Below are 15,220 nucleotides of genomic sequence, written 5' to 3'. Positions count from 1 at the left end.
GTGAGATCAGTGCACTGTGGGTAGCTATCCCACTGTGCTACTCGCCACCTTCTGCAGCTAGGAGTTGTGGGATGGTGGAGTGGATCGCAGTGCATCATGGACGCAGGCTCAATTTCCTACGATGCAGGTTTTTCTGTCCCAGGATTCCATGGGCTTTCGACTGCATTTTATGGCATTTTTCAATGGCTCCTGTTTACTGCATGCCAGCCATCTCTGTCTGAAAGGATGAATCCTGAACTGCTCTCTACTGTTGTGGTCGCTGTTCTGAACATGTCACAGATGGTCATGCAGTAGATCATGAACACCCAATCTGAACAGGAAACAGAGTTGCCTGACTTGCTGTGTGCAATGGAAAGAAATGACATCAGATTACTTTTGGCATTCAGGGAGCAGCAGAACACAGTGGAACATTAGTTCTGGGCTGGGGAAACAAGCACCAAGTGGTGGCATCGTTATGCAGGTCTGGGATGACAAGCAGTGGCTGCAGAACTTTCTGATGTGGAAAGCCACCTTCTTGTGCAGAACTCGCCCCAGTACTGCGGCTCAAGGACACCAAAATGAGAGCTGCCTTCTTGGTGAAGAAGCACATGGCGATCACTGTGTGGAAGCTGACGACTCCAGACTGCTACCAGTCAGTCACAAATCAGTTTGGAGTCAGGAAGTCAACTATTGGGGCTGTGTTAACACAAGTGTGCAGGTCCATTAATCACATGGACTATGAAAGACCGTGATTCTTGGCTATGTGCAGGAAATAGTGGATGGCTTTGCGGCAATGGGAAACCCTAGCTGCAGTGGGGCAATAGGTGGGAGACGTAATCCAATTTTGGTCCCAGACCATCTTGTGATGGAGTATATCAGTACAAAGGGATACTTCTCTATGGTACTGCAGAATAACCAGGGGTGTTTCATTGACATCAACGCAGGGTGGTCCAGGAAGGTGCATGACAAATGCATCTTCAGGATCACTAGCACGTATAGAAAGCTCCAAGCAGGAACTTTCTTTCCAGACCAGAAGATTCCAGTGGGGGGATGTTGAAATGTCCATAGTGATCCTGAGAGACCCAGCACACCCCTTACTCCCATGGCTCGTGAAGCCTTATATGGGGAACCTGGACAACAGCAAGAAATGCTTCAACAATAGGCTGAACAGGTGCAGAATGACTGTAGAATATACCTCTGGCAGATTAAAAGCATTCTGGTGCTGCCTTGATGGCAGGTTAGACCTAAATAAGGAAAATGTTCCTGTGGTCATAGAAGCCTGCTGCGTGCTCCATAATATTTGTGAGGCTAAGGGTGAAAAGTTTCCCCTAGGGCGGAGTGTGGAGGTGGATCGCCTGGCTGCTGAATTTGAGCAGCCAGGTACCAGGGCTATTAGAAGGGCACAACAGGGAGCTATCTGAATCAGAGAGGCTTTGAGGCGACATTTTGACAATGAGCACCAGTAATCTCTCTTTCTGTACAGTACTCTGCCATGCTTTTGTTAGCTTGCTGCCTTGCATGAAAACTGTGATGATTCCTGCCCAGAATTTGTAGTCAGCAAATGATCACATTGCTACTATGTATTACTCCCAGCAGCAACCACTACCTGTAGGAGACCAATAAAGATTGGTTATCTTCAGAAAGTTTGTTTTTATTTAATATCAATTAACAACGCATACAAAAAGTTTGGTGGGAAGAGAGATAAGAGTGCAGGGCAGTGTAGGCTCTCACAGCTGGGTGTAAGTCCAATTATCATTTTGGAAGCTGACTGAAGGGGTGGAGTGAATGGCATACTGAGCCGTTCCGGGAAGTTGCAAGGAATGTGTGGGAGGAGTTTGGGTAGGGCATGGAAAGCAGTTCTGTATCAGCTGCAGGGGGAAGCGAGTACTACCTGGAGCATGATTAGGGAGTTCAACATCTCTGTTTGCTCCTCCATCACTTTTATCATCCACTCATGACCCTTTACAATGTGCTCCTCACTCTTCTTTCTGTCCTGCCTTTCTATTTTAAATTTTTCCTTAAGGGTCTCTCTCCACTCCCTGTGTTCTTTTTTTTCGGACTCTGAGGATTGGAGTACTTCTCGGAACATGTCCTCTTTGCTCCTCCTTTTGTCATTTCCTTATCTGGAAGAGGTGTTCCATCGGTGTGTAGAGGGTTCCCCTGAAGATCACATCTACAAAAGCATAAGAAACATGATTGTAAGTTCACACACTGAATCATTATAATAAAATACACCTCTTTTTACATACAAATCACTTTCTCACTGTCCCCTTGGCAAGCACGCATCTCGGCAAACACCCTAAACACCGTGAGTTCGGCTGGGGAGGAGTGGGGGGGTTCGGTGCTCAAGATGGGGCAAAGCGTCTAGGTCTTTTTTAAGGGGATCACTGCAGGTGACTAGGGACAATATTGTAAATTCTGCCACCATTTTCCACAGGCAGGGTCATTGAAGCAGATATCTCACTCCTGAGCATTAGCAAGGATGCATCTCCTGCACATGTGCAGCTTCAGATCTGGTCCCTATGCTGCTTGCCTGTGTGCCGCTTTGGTCCCTGCACAAGTGATTGCTGATTGGCAGGGGAACGTTTCCTACAATGGGGGAAGGAACAAACCAGCTCTGCCAAGGAACCTCCAGCAGAGGATTGGTGAGTACCTCCCGGACAGTTTCCTAGAGATCTCTCTGGAAGATTCCCATGAAATCTCGGTGTGCAGTAACACTCTGCTCAGCCGCACAGCGAAATGTGGAGCACACAGAAACACATCTAGTCTTGTACATTTCTATCCCTTCACCCACTTCTAGAATATACAGAGCAAAGGACAGCTCTACCTCATATAAACGAGCAGCATCAACTCAAAAAGATCACTCACCAGGGCTCTCCTCTCCTGCATCATGCACGCCAGAGACGGACTGCTGGGACTGGCTAGACCCTGCTGCATGCTCCACATCATCCTCCAACTCGACCTCCTCGTCCATGACTCCATCCTCGGGGTTGAGTCCACTGTCTGCTGCCTCCAGCCCCAATGAAGTATCAATGGGGCTCATGAAGGTGGGGTTGCCGCCAAGAATGGCATACAGCTCCTTATAGAAGCGGTAGGTCTTTGGCAGAGCACCAGAGCACAGTTGGCCTCCCGTGCCTTCTCGTATGCCTGCCTCAGCTCCTTTATCTTCGCATGGCACTGCTGCATGTCCTGGTTGTAACCCTTATCCAACAAGCCATGGGAAACCTGTCCATAGGTATCGAAGTTCCTATGGCCGGAGCATAGCTGGGACTGCACAGCCTCCTCTCCCCACAGACCCAGCAGACCCAACAACTCAGGTGTGCTCCAAGTGGGAGAGCATTTGCTGCGTGGAGCCGTCATGGTCAGCTGGAAAGATGTGATGTGAGCTTTCCACACAGAGCAAACAAGAAGTGGAATTTAAAAAACTCCGAGTCTTCCAAGTGGGAGGGGCGGATGCCTGTGTACCTGAGTGCAGGACAGTGGAGTCTGAACTGCTGACCAGAGCGTCCAGGATGTGGCATAGTGGAACATCTCCTGGAGACCACTTACAACGACATAACCAAATGCGGTGTCTACACTGACACTTTGTTGATACAACTTTGCTGCAAAAAGCTCTATACCTCTCATCAAGGTGGCTTTATTTTGTTGGCAAAGCAGGAGAGTTTTGCCAGCAGAAGGAGCATTGCAGTGTGTATGCTTCCACTGTTTTGTCGACAAAACTGTGTAGTGTAGACAAGGCCTAAGACACAGAGAGGGTCTGTTTGTCTTCTTATGTAAATCAGGAGTAACTCCGCTGAAGCCTAATGAGTTACATCATGTAAAACTGGGGTAATACTGCAAAAAGTTATGCAAGCACTTAACTTTGCATATGTATGTAAGCATGTGTTTAAAACTCTGCAGCATCACTGATCTCTTGAGGAAAATCACAATATATTAGATTCTTCTTAAGTGCAAATCTTTTAAAAGTATGGGACAAATGTAAAATGCTGCAGCAGAAAAAGGCTATGAAAATATCACTGGACAAACACCCTGCCTGTGCAGATTCTCTGGGGGAAGAGCAGGGTGACAGCCTGCATTGTAGCAGTCTTATGGAATGTGTTAGTCATGGATGTCTACTGGCACAGCTACACTGGAGAGTTTACAGCAGCGCAGAGCTCTCTAATATAGCAGCTCTAAGCTGACAGGAGAGAGCGCTCCCGTCGGCTTAACTACTCCAGCCCCTGCGAGTGGCAGAAGCTATGTCGGCCGGAGAACTTCTCCCGCCCACACAGTGCTGTCCACACCGGAAATTCTACAGACCACAGCTCTCCTGCCTCCAGCAGATCTCAATTCTCTTTTTGCACCACAGATGGGCTTCTCTGGGGCTAGAGAAGAGAGAAGGGGAAGAATAGGACAATGCTGCGGAGGTGAACCTCCTAGTGTTATGCCCCCCATCATCCCTGCAAATACAGCAGGGAACAAGGAACAGGTAGGACCACTCCACTGCCTGTGCTCTCTGGCCCTTCTCCACAGATGGTTCTGTGGATCCAAGTTCTGCTGGACATCGGTCGTTGCCAGGCAGAACTTGGATCCACAGAGCAATGGTGCTGTTCTAGAACTGTCACTCCTAGGATGGGTCTTTAGAAGGGCCTCCAAGTTCTGGATCACCTGGAACTATTCCTGTAGGCCAGTTTGAGTCTTCGGACAAGTCCGTTTTTCCAGCCTACATTGCTTGTGCAATGGGGATGAGATAATTATGTATCAGCATAACTATCAGTTCTACAGGCATACAGTTTTTCCATAGCCATAGCTCACCAGACACATTGAAAATGTTAGATATAGAAGGTTGTTTGCAGTGTTGCTATAGCCGTATTGGTCCCAAGATATAAGAGACACAAGGTGGGTAAAGTAATTGGACCAATTTCTGTTGATGAAAGAGACAAGCTTTCAAGGTACACAGAGCTCTTCTTCAGGTCTAGGAAAGATGCTCAGAGTGTCACAAGCTGGAGCAGATTGTTTAGCATAAGTAGTTAACACATATTCTAAGAGCCCATTCAAGGTGAAGTGGCACCTTTGCAGTCATAGGACAAAAAAGGAGGGTTACCGGGTTACAGATTGTAATAATAAGCCATACATCCAGTGTCTTTATTAAGGCCATGTCTATACTACAATATTATGTCGACCTAACTTATAGTGGCATGCAGCCACCAGAGTTATTAAATTGCTTGCGTATGTGCACACTTGGCTTCTTGTGTCGGCAGAGCGCGTCCTCACCAGCTGTGTTTGTATTGACTGTATTGTCAGTAACAGTCGACGTAAGAGTACACTTATAAAGTCTGCATATGATACCAAGCTGGGAGGGGTTGCAAGTGCTTTGGAGGATAAGATTAAAATTCAAAATGATCTGGACAAACTGGAGAAATGGTCTGAAGTAAATAGGATGAAATTCAATAAGGACAAATGCAAAGTACTCCACTTAGGAAGGAACAATCAGTTGCCACATATAAAGTGGGAAATGACTGCCTAGGAATCGCAGAAAAATATCTGGGGGTCACAGTGGATCATAAGCTAAATATGTTTCAACAGTGTAACACTTGCAAAAAAAAAAGCAAACATCATTCTGGGATGTATTAGCAGGACTGTGTAAGCAAGATACGAGAAGTAACTCTTCCACTCTACTCCATGCTGATTAGGCCTCAACTGGAGTATTGTGTCCAGTTCTGGGCACCACATTTCAGGAAAGATGTGGACAAGTTGGAGAAAGTCCAGAGAAGAGCAACAAAAATTATTAAAGGTCTAGAAAACATGATCTATGAAGGAAGATTGAAAAAATTGAGTTTGCTTAGTCTGGAAAAGAGAAGACTGGGAGGGGACATGATAACTGTTTTCAAGTACATAAAACGTTGTTACAAGGAGCAGGGAGAAAAATCGTTCTTCTTAACCTCCGAGGCTAGGACAAGAAGCAAGGCTCTTAAATTACAGCAAGGGAGGTTTAGATTAGACATTAGGAAAAACTTCTTGATTGTCAGAGTAGTTAAGCAGTGGAGTAAATTGCCTAGGGAGGTTGTAGAATCTCCATCATTGGAGATTTTTAAGAGCAGGTTAGACAAACACCTGTCAGGGATGGTCTAGATAATACTTAGTCCTGTGATGAGTGCAGGGGACTGGACTAGATGACCTCTCGAGATCCCTTCTGATCCTATGATTCTATAAGCAATGCACTGCCTCCACTGATACCACATCAACCTAATTACATCGACTGTGACTCTACGCTGATCGGGGAGGTGATGTTACTAAATCGGCATAGAGAGGCACTTATGTTGGTGGGAGCCAAATGTAAGTGAAGACATTTCCACAGCTAGGTCGATGCACGACATCTTATGTTGACCTGACCGTGCAGTGCAGACCAGGCCTCAGATCATGATTTTTAGTGTCTAGCAAAGTTATGAATTTAAGCTCCCAGGCTCAACAGATATGTCAGCTTCCATTTGTTTAACTGCACTTTTTACCAGGGTATCAGTTGGCAAGTGTTCATGGACAAAGTCTTAGGGTACGTCTTCACTACTGGCCGTATCTGCGGGTAGCAATCGATTTCTCGGGGATCGATATATCGCATCTCATCTAGACGCGATATATCGATCCCCGAACACACTCCTGTCAACTCCGGAACTCCACCAACGTGAATGGCGGTAGCGGAGTCGACAGGGGGAGCCACGGACGTCGATCCCGCGCCGTGAGGACAGTAGGTAACTAGATCTAAGATACTTCGACTTCAGCTATGCTATTCACGTAGCTGAAGTTGCATATCTTAGGTCGATCCCCCCGCTACTGTAGACCAGGCCTTATTTAAAATGGGGAATTACATCCCTATGACTTGAAAATCAGTTTTCCCTGGTGAGAAAATTCCCTTCAAATTCTTAAATGGTTCATATATAGACAAATATGGGCCTGATTCTTATTGAACCAGATTTATGCCAGTATAACTCCATGAGAGTTACCTCTGATTTACACTAGCATAAATACAATCAAAATGAGGTCCCATAAATAAGTTCGAGACATGCTGTGTCTTACTTTTGTGAACTCAACTCAGAGATCTAGCTCCTCAGGTTTTATGTATGTGCAACTTGCACACACAGCATGCAGCTTTTTTTCATTATGGAACTTTAGCAAATCAGAAATCTAAATCAGATCAAAACAAATATCTCCCTGGAATAAACAAGAGAAAATAAGGATGCTTCCAGTATGTTTTTAATCAGAACCCCTCAAACAAAAGGATTTTGTACAACCATTTCACTTACAATACATAAGCATCCTCCAGAATCACGGGAGAAAAACCTAGTCTACCTCCTTGCCAATGGGAGAAACTACCCTCTCTACCTGAAGAGTTATCACCCATTCAGAGAACACCTCATACCACCTCCAGACCTGCATCTGAAATTAAAACTTCATTCTGCACAAACCTTGCTGGGCATTGTTAAAAACATGAGACATCTGTAATCCCACCTTACATTTCAAATGCTGAAGTCAGACTCACCTCAGAGGACCCTTGTGGTGGGATTCACCCACTATTATGGCTGGTGGGATTTCTGCCAGAGGAAGGCAGCTTTAATTCCTGCCAAGGACTCTGCCAGTTGGGGCTTCTGAGAGGATAAATTGAATCAGTACATTCCCCATACACCCAGACTTCCTTCCTGGCCAGCACCCAAATTTTCTGAGCTGTGCTGGCCCCACACAACCTCTCTGATGCAGAGACAGTAGTGGATGCTTTCTGATGCCTCAACATATCCTGGTGCACTTTCTGCCTCTCTTCCAAAGTCTGTGCTGGCAAAAGCCAGCAGAAATGATGTAGTGATTCATCTTCTAGTAGGCATGAAAAGAGCACTTCATCCAAAGCCTTATGGTGGTCTCAATTTCCCTTATTATATAAAACATCTTTGTATGCCATAAAATCAGATGGTTTGCTCACATTGATCATGAATAGTTTCTCTTTTGTCTTATGATGGAGAAAAGTAATCGCCTCCTATTTTTACTTGTGGCAACGTCTATGACTTTCCCCAATATATTATGTATTTGCCCTGTCACTTTCACTATTGTTTAGATCTTCAAGAATCTAAACAATTACTCAACTCATTATGGCTAAAGTCAAAGTTCATTTTCCCAGGAAACGTTTTATTTGGGGCTGCTGGATGAACCCCAGTGTATACTTTTACCAGATCTATACCAGCAAAGCTAATTCTCAGCTTTACAAATATTTACAAATTAAATATTGCAACGGATATGGTCTCTACAACATCTAACTCTTCCAAAAGTAAATCTCTATGGGTATGTCTACAATGCAATTAAAAACCCAGGGCTGGCCCGTGCAAGCTGAATCGGGCCAAGGGGCTGCTTAACTGCAATGTGGACATTTGGGCTTGGGCTGCAGCCCAAGCTCTGGGACTCTCCCACCTAACAGGGTCCTAGAGCTCAGGCTCCGGCCCAAGCACAAATATCTACACTGCAAGTAAACAGCCCCTTAGCCTGAGCCCCACAAGCTCAAGTCAGCTGGCATAGGCCAGCTATGGGTGTCTAACTGCAGCATAGACGTACCCTATACAATCATTTATAACAAATGAAGTGCTTCCCCAGAGAAGCATTTTTTTAGCAGTTTCCTTTAAAGGGTCAACAGCAACATGAAAATCACATTTCCATCCAAAAATCTTTTTAAGTGCTATTTTATCAAAACCTCAGATTACTATAATCAAAAGATGAGAGAATACAAATGTATTTCTCTCTATTATTTCAGTTTGTTTACTCTGACATTTTACAGCACATGGTATACAGTCAGTTTCAAGATTTGCCCTGTATAGTCAAATAGGTGCCTATCTTGCAATGAAATCAATTTGGGCAAATCCCTGCTTGCACTCATGCATAAATTACTTCAATGCCAAGTTTCTCCTATTGTTTGTATGGGGCATCCACAGAGCAACAGGGGAAAGAAACATTAGGAGGCTGGGGAGCAGGGCCGGCTCCAGGCACCAGCTCAGCAAGCAGGTGCTTGGGGCGGCCAAGAGGAAGGGGCGGCACGTCGGGCTCTTCGGCGGCAATTCACCGGCGGGTCCCTTGGTTCCTCTCGGAGGAAAGGACCTGCCGCTGAATTGCTGCTGAAGAAGAAAGCAGCGTGGTGGAGCTGCCGCCGATCGCAATGGCAGCTTCCTCCCACCGCCGTTTGGGGCGGCAAAAACCCTGGAGCCAGCCCTGGTGGGGAGTGGGAAGAAGAAGGAAAATGCAGGTGTAGCAGCTGAAACTACTTTGAATTCATTTGTTTGGTGTTGGCTAGATTTCAAGTTGACAGTGTCCCATTAAACTGGCAATTCAGTATCAGAAACATAGTTCTCATGGAATACTAATCAATGGATAAACAGCCCGTTTACCTACAAATCTGAGATTTATTTTGAAAAAAAATGCCCACCAGCTTGTCTTTCATCAAACTTGGATTACTATTCAACTTTTCTTGGAATGACCCCAAACTCTTATGGATTTCCTATCTCCTTTCTCATGTGAACCATGTAGTTGACCTCTTTTTTACTAAGTAGGTTACAATACGACTTTTGTTGCATATATTTAATGCCACTCTCACTTATGGCCTGATCTCACCCACTGAAGTCAATGGAAAACTCCCTCTGATGCCAACCAGCATTGGATCACTCCTTTTCAGTATAAGTATATTCTATACATGGCTGATCTTTAGGATATAATCATATTATAGTACAAACACTTATTGTAGTACTTGCTTGATTTCATTGTCACAGTATTAGTTTTTGTTTTTATTTATGTTCATTTCCTACTGTGCATTCTTGTTCTATGAACTTTAAGAACAAACTATTTTTTGTAGATGGTTTATGGATATATTAAGGTTTTACTATGCAGAAAAGGACAGAATTTGCGTCACAAAGAAGAAAAACCTCACAATTCAACACGAATGCTGGTTTTAGTCCAGTGATATTCATCTGGCAATCCAGTGGTGTTGTATAACATAAAATGTGCAACAGTATTCTACCCTGACATGTTCCAAAAGGCAAGTTTAAGGTGGCATTTCTAATTTGACTCTCTTATAACAAACAAGTTTGCTTTGCAGAATGATGCAAGCCTGCTCAATGGGCAGCTATTATACAACTGACCAGCTCAAATAAAAGTGAACAAAATGTATGGGACAAACTGAGACCTGGAGTAAGTAGCTATACATTCATTAGAGTCAATGGAGTTGCAACCACTTGTCCAGGTCTGAAGTTGGTCCAATGTGATTTTCTTTATCCAATTAATAAATAAGTTAGATTTTCAGACATTGGCAGAGAGACTTTTAAAATAACGTTCTTTGCTGGATATAAACAAAGCAGAGATCATTTTGTGGTCAAAAGAATCTGCAAGCAGCAGAAGCCAAATAATGCAGGTGTAAATTATTTCTGTCATATATGTCGAACTGATTGTACCAACTTTTATTTATTTCAGTGTCAAGCATCTGGGTGCAGCTGTGGATTTCTTTCCCCCACTCTGTTTATAGGCAGTCCATAGCCTAATTCATATGAACTCGCCAGCATCAGGTGTCACGCAGCACAGTCTGATGAAAAACATATGTCTGCCGAGGTAAAAGAAAAATCTAGCCATATTACAGTTTTGACTTAGTCACGACATTGTGAAGAAAAAAAGACCAGTCTCTCCCTTCTTCTCTCTCTCTCTCTCTGCTCCTGCCAACAAAGAACTGCTTGTTTTACTTATTTCCCAGAAACTGCATTAGCCTTCCAACAAGGTCAGCAAAAATGCTGCTTTTCAGTTCAGCGTGCATTTCGTTCCAAAAAATCTGTAAAGTATTAAACAAAAAAGTTGCACTATCCCATTGCACACAGAGCACCTTCACTCAGCTTTCTGGACTGAGAGTGACTATGTAGAAATTTCTCAACAGTTCCAGCTGTATGTAGAGGGGTCTGTGATTTGTACTTTTAGCAACACTTTCCTGTCTTCATTGCTTCAGGTTTAAAACAATCTGCAAGTATAGCATCAACACTGAATTTAACACAAAACTGTCTGACATCTTTTAGAATAACTGAATAAATACCCGGAGTGTTAGCTTTTCTTTAGCACAGCTGGTCTTAAAATGGCAGAGGCTGGTTAGAACTATATCTTAAATTCCTTAGCAGTGTTACCAATAACAACTCTTACTTAAAAATTAATAATTATACAAGTGTTTTTTATTCTTCCTCATTTTTGTTGTTTCTCTGCTTTTGGCATTTCGTTCTGTTTCTCTGCTTTTGGCATTTCATTCTAGGAAAATGAACTAGTCAATTCCACTTTCTGGTTCTCTTGTACTGGCACAATGCTCAAATGTTTGGGTTGCTAGCCTTGAATGCTTACATCCAAACAGAAACATGTTTTCATTTAAATTAAAAAATAGACTTTGAAAAATATTCTAGTGTCTTTTGAACACATCGTTCTTTGAATGTTCCAGGTTCATGCTACTGAAGTTAACTCCTGTTGGTCACTACAGCTTTGTAGCTGCTTCTCTGTAAAATGTGAAGAAATTACTCTCATCTAATCTGTACTAAATCTGCCTAAATTGCGTCTCGGTGGATTTAATTTTGAATAATCTGAAAACGTGCTTTCCCAGAAAGAGGGTGGCACAAGCCTCATTTCCATGTAATATGCAGGGTCCTCCAGGAAGGATTCCACCTCTCAGATAAATCATATTTCATTAACCATAAACATCTCCTAACATTATTCACTGCAGCCACATCTGACTCCTGGCTATACATTTCAGGATATCCAATAATCAAAAGTTATTTGAAACAGAAAGCACTTCTTCAGTGCTGGTGATGTATGGATACAGCCCAACTGGGGAAATAACAAACTCTTCCTCTCAATATTACAGATTTCTAGCCAGATTTAAGCAAACTAAGTCTGGCTAAACACAGACAATTCCAAAACACCAAATATTATGTTGGCTATCACTGAAATACATCTTGCCGGTCTTAAAATCTTGGACGCTTGTGTAGCCTTCTCCCTGGAGTCCCATAGTGATAATGTAACCACAATGACATTTTATCATCATCTTCAACAATAGCACAGTTACACCCCCTTTTATCATGGCAGGATATGGAAACTTTGGTTCATGCCTGTATTACTGCTAAAGAGAATTACTATAACTTTTTATTGATTGGACTTCCTGGCTGATTAAAAACACTAAAGCAGGTGCAAAATACCATAAACCACATTATTACCAGGCCCAAATTAAGTTACCACAAAGCACTGTAGTGGTAGGCCAAATATTTTAGTTCACAAGTGAATTTCTGTAATACAAGCCATTGCTAGTATAAGCTGCTTTCCCTGTTAAAATTTACCCTTTTAACATATAATGTCTTCAACTCCCTAAGAACAATTTATTTAAGCTGCTGAAGCTGTACATCTCATACCACTGGGCTCACACTTGCTGGTAGACCTTTGCTCAGGGAAAGAGCTCTCTCTCTTCGTAGTGAAATTCTGAAGCTTTCTTCCTCCAGAGTTTAGTGCAGCTCTCTTTCATACAGAGAGGGAGAATGGTCTAATGATCACAGTACAAGACTGAGGGTATGTCTATACTACCCGCCAGATTGGCAGGCAGTGATAGATCCAGCGGGGGTCGATAAATCAACCCCCGAGCGCTCTCCCCTCGACTCCGGTACTCCACTGGCAGGAGAGGCGGAGGCGGAGTCGACGGGGGAGCGGCAGCAGTCGACTCACTGCAGTGAAGGCACCGCGCTGAGTAGATCTAAGTATGTCGACTTCAGCTACGTTATTCACGTAGCTGAAGTTGTGTAACTTAGATTGATTCTCCCCATCCAGTGTAGACCAGGTCTAAGAGTTAGTGTGGATATAAAAGTCAGAAGTTCTGGAGTCTGTTCCCGAGTCTGCTACCTGCTTTGCTGTGTAACCTTGGATGAGTCACTTAGGGCCTGATTTTCAAAGGTGATGAACTCTCACAGACAATACTGAATTTAAAATCAGGCTCTTCGCTTTTCTGTGCCTCAGTTTCTTGATCCATGCCATAAGGCTAATATTATTTCCCTCCTTCAAAGGTGTTTTGAAGCTTAGTTAGTGTGTGTATAGCACTTGAGATGCTTAGCTGAAAAATGTTCTACAAGCGCAAGCAGAAGCACATATAGAACTACCTGCCCTGCTAGTAATTGATCCCTTAAAAATATATATTGTATGCTCTGTAATTCCATCTTCTGAAGCTCCTTGTGTAGAATCTGTTTATTTGTGATGCCAGAATCTTGTATTTGATAAGGAAAAATGTGTGAGGAATTATTCCAGGCTGCCATGAACTTAATTTTCACCAGGCCCATTTCTGTGGAAACCCATCTAGTTTCCTCCCCATGTTAGACCAGGCTGCCTCACCTTTGCATACCCACAGCACTTCTTATCACCTTCCAATAGCTTTCCCTCAATTCTCTAGGTCTACATGAGTCCACAGCCTCTGGTGACCCTCCTAACTGGTTGACAATAGCATGTAACTGATGAAGAAAGTGGCAACAAAGACATAAATAACTTGATCCAGATATGAAAGGAGTGTGAGAATACAGAAATTCAGTTTCTCAGGAATGACAGTATTTACACAGTTGTAATACTACATATGTTCACATCAATGCATTTATATTGGCGAATTAATCCTTACAAAACCTGTGAAGAAGGTATGGTAAGTATTATTACATCATTATTCTCACTGAACAGAATTCCATGAGGCAGCCTTTCTGTAGAAAGGCTAGCGGGCAAAGGTGGAGCTAGCTGGGTCCCATAAATACTGCAGATCAGGGCAGAATTCAGAAGTCTGGCAAAGCACAATAGAAAATATGTTACGGAGGAATAAATATGACAGCAGGAGTAAGAATAAGTAGGCAAGACTGTCTCAACACGGATGCAGGGGGTTTGAGACCCACAGGGACACAGCTCTGCTCCAGTTCTCTCTGCGTGACTCTGCTTCATCTCGCTGACACTTCTGGCCTGCCAGACAGCCTGTATGCGACCGCAGCTTTTGCACTTGCACCCATCAATCACATCTCAGGGCAAAGATTGCTGAGGCATACAAGCTGTCTGGCATGCCAGAAAAGGAAAATTCCAAGTGGGGAGGGTCAGGCAGGAATTCCATTTCTGGGGGTGCTGCTGCTGTTAAGATTGCCAACAGTGAAGAAAGAGACACAGAGGATGGTCTAGCGCGCTAGAGATAATGATGGGATCATCCAAAGGCACTATTGTTTTACTAGTTTATTTAGATTGATCAGCACATTTTAACAACACTCTCTGAATACGTATATGGAACGCCTAAATAATTAAACCCAAAAACATGTACAAAGTGACAAAATGCCACCAAACTTCTCCCAAACTAACAACCCCAGGACCCCACTTAATAATCCCCGTCCTCTAGAAAAAGCATAATAGAACAATTGGGCCTTGCAGTATGCCCTGAAGGTCATAAAATCTAGGCTCTGACTGACCAAAGCAGAAAAATAAAAAATCTAGATGTCAAGACTCCTCCTTGAACAAGACCTGCCATCAGCTTTTCTCTTTCAAAATGGAAGAGTACAAGCTGGAGCACCTTGGTTACTTTCACTACTGTGAATTCATAAAGAGAGACATGGTCTCTGAGGAAGGCAGGCCCATGAATATTATGGGATTTTGTGTTTTAAGGCTGTGCAGATCATGGAGCATAGCAATAACACGCTCCACTTAGAAGATAAACACACAGATTCTGTATTAGTTGTACTTTCAGAATAGCCTTGAGGTGTAGCTCATGTAGAACAAGTTACAGAGGTTCAGCCTTAAACTAGACAAGGTAAGGATGACTATGGTGAGGTCCACATCTGAAAAGAAAAATCAACCCCTCCAGGTTGTATATCTGATAGCAAGCGGTAAGCATATCCTCTCAGATGAGGGTGCCAATATTATCTGTGCCATTCTATAAAAGCACCTCCATTTTTCCTGGGTTGAACCTCATCTAGCAAGACCATAGCCACCTCCCAGTCTCTGATAGTGGATAAGCTATCCCACAGCACTAGCCAGCACTGTTGAACAGGGGGATTGAGAGAATAGATTGCTATCATCATAAGGTCCTCAGGGCACATGTACAATTACCCCAAAAACACTCTGAGTTCTCATACAGAAAGGACAGGAGTCACTCAGGAACAACTATCCCTCTCCTCACTTGCTCAGTTAGAAACCTTTGGAATACCACTGCGAGGACAAAGCAGGCGAAGAG

The 15,220-nt window shown here is 43.5% G+C and overlaps 1 protein-coding gene and 1 long non-coding RNA gene across 4 annotated transcripts in view; one reads left to right on the top strand and one right to left on the bottom strand.

Annotated features, from left to right (window-relative positions):
• The window catches only part of WWTR1 (WW domain containing transcription regulator 1), a 122,675-nt gene that overhangs the window by 27,153 nt on the left and 80,302 nt on the right, over positions 1-15,220 (bottom strand). The gene's annotated exons all lie outside the window — the stretch shown is intronic.
• Positions 4,652-13,505, top strand: LOC120372143. Its single transcript, XR_005584744.1, has 3 exons — positions 4,652-4,857; positions 10,447-10,581; positions 13,424-13,505. It is a non-coding gene; the product is annotated as an uncharacterized LOC120372143 (long non-coding RNA).

Source organism: Mauremys reevesii, linkage group 9 (assembly GCF_016161935.1).
Source record: "Mauremys reevesii isolate NIE-2019 linkage group 9, ASM1616193v1, whole genome shotgun sequence".
Classification (NCBI taxonomy): domain Eukaryota; kingdom Metazoa; phylum Chordata; order Testudines; family Geoemydidae; genus Mauremys; species Mauremys reevesii.
This window is presented reverse-complemented; position numbering and strand designations above follow the sequence as displayed.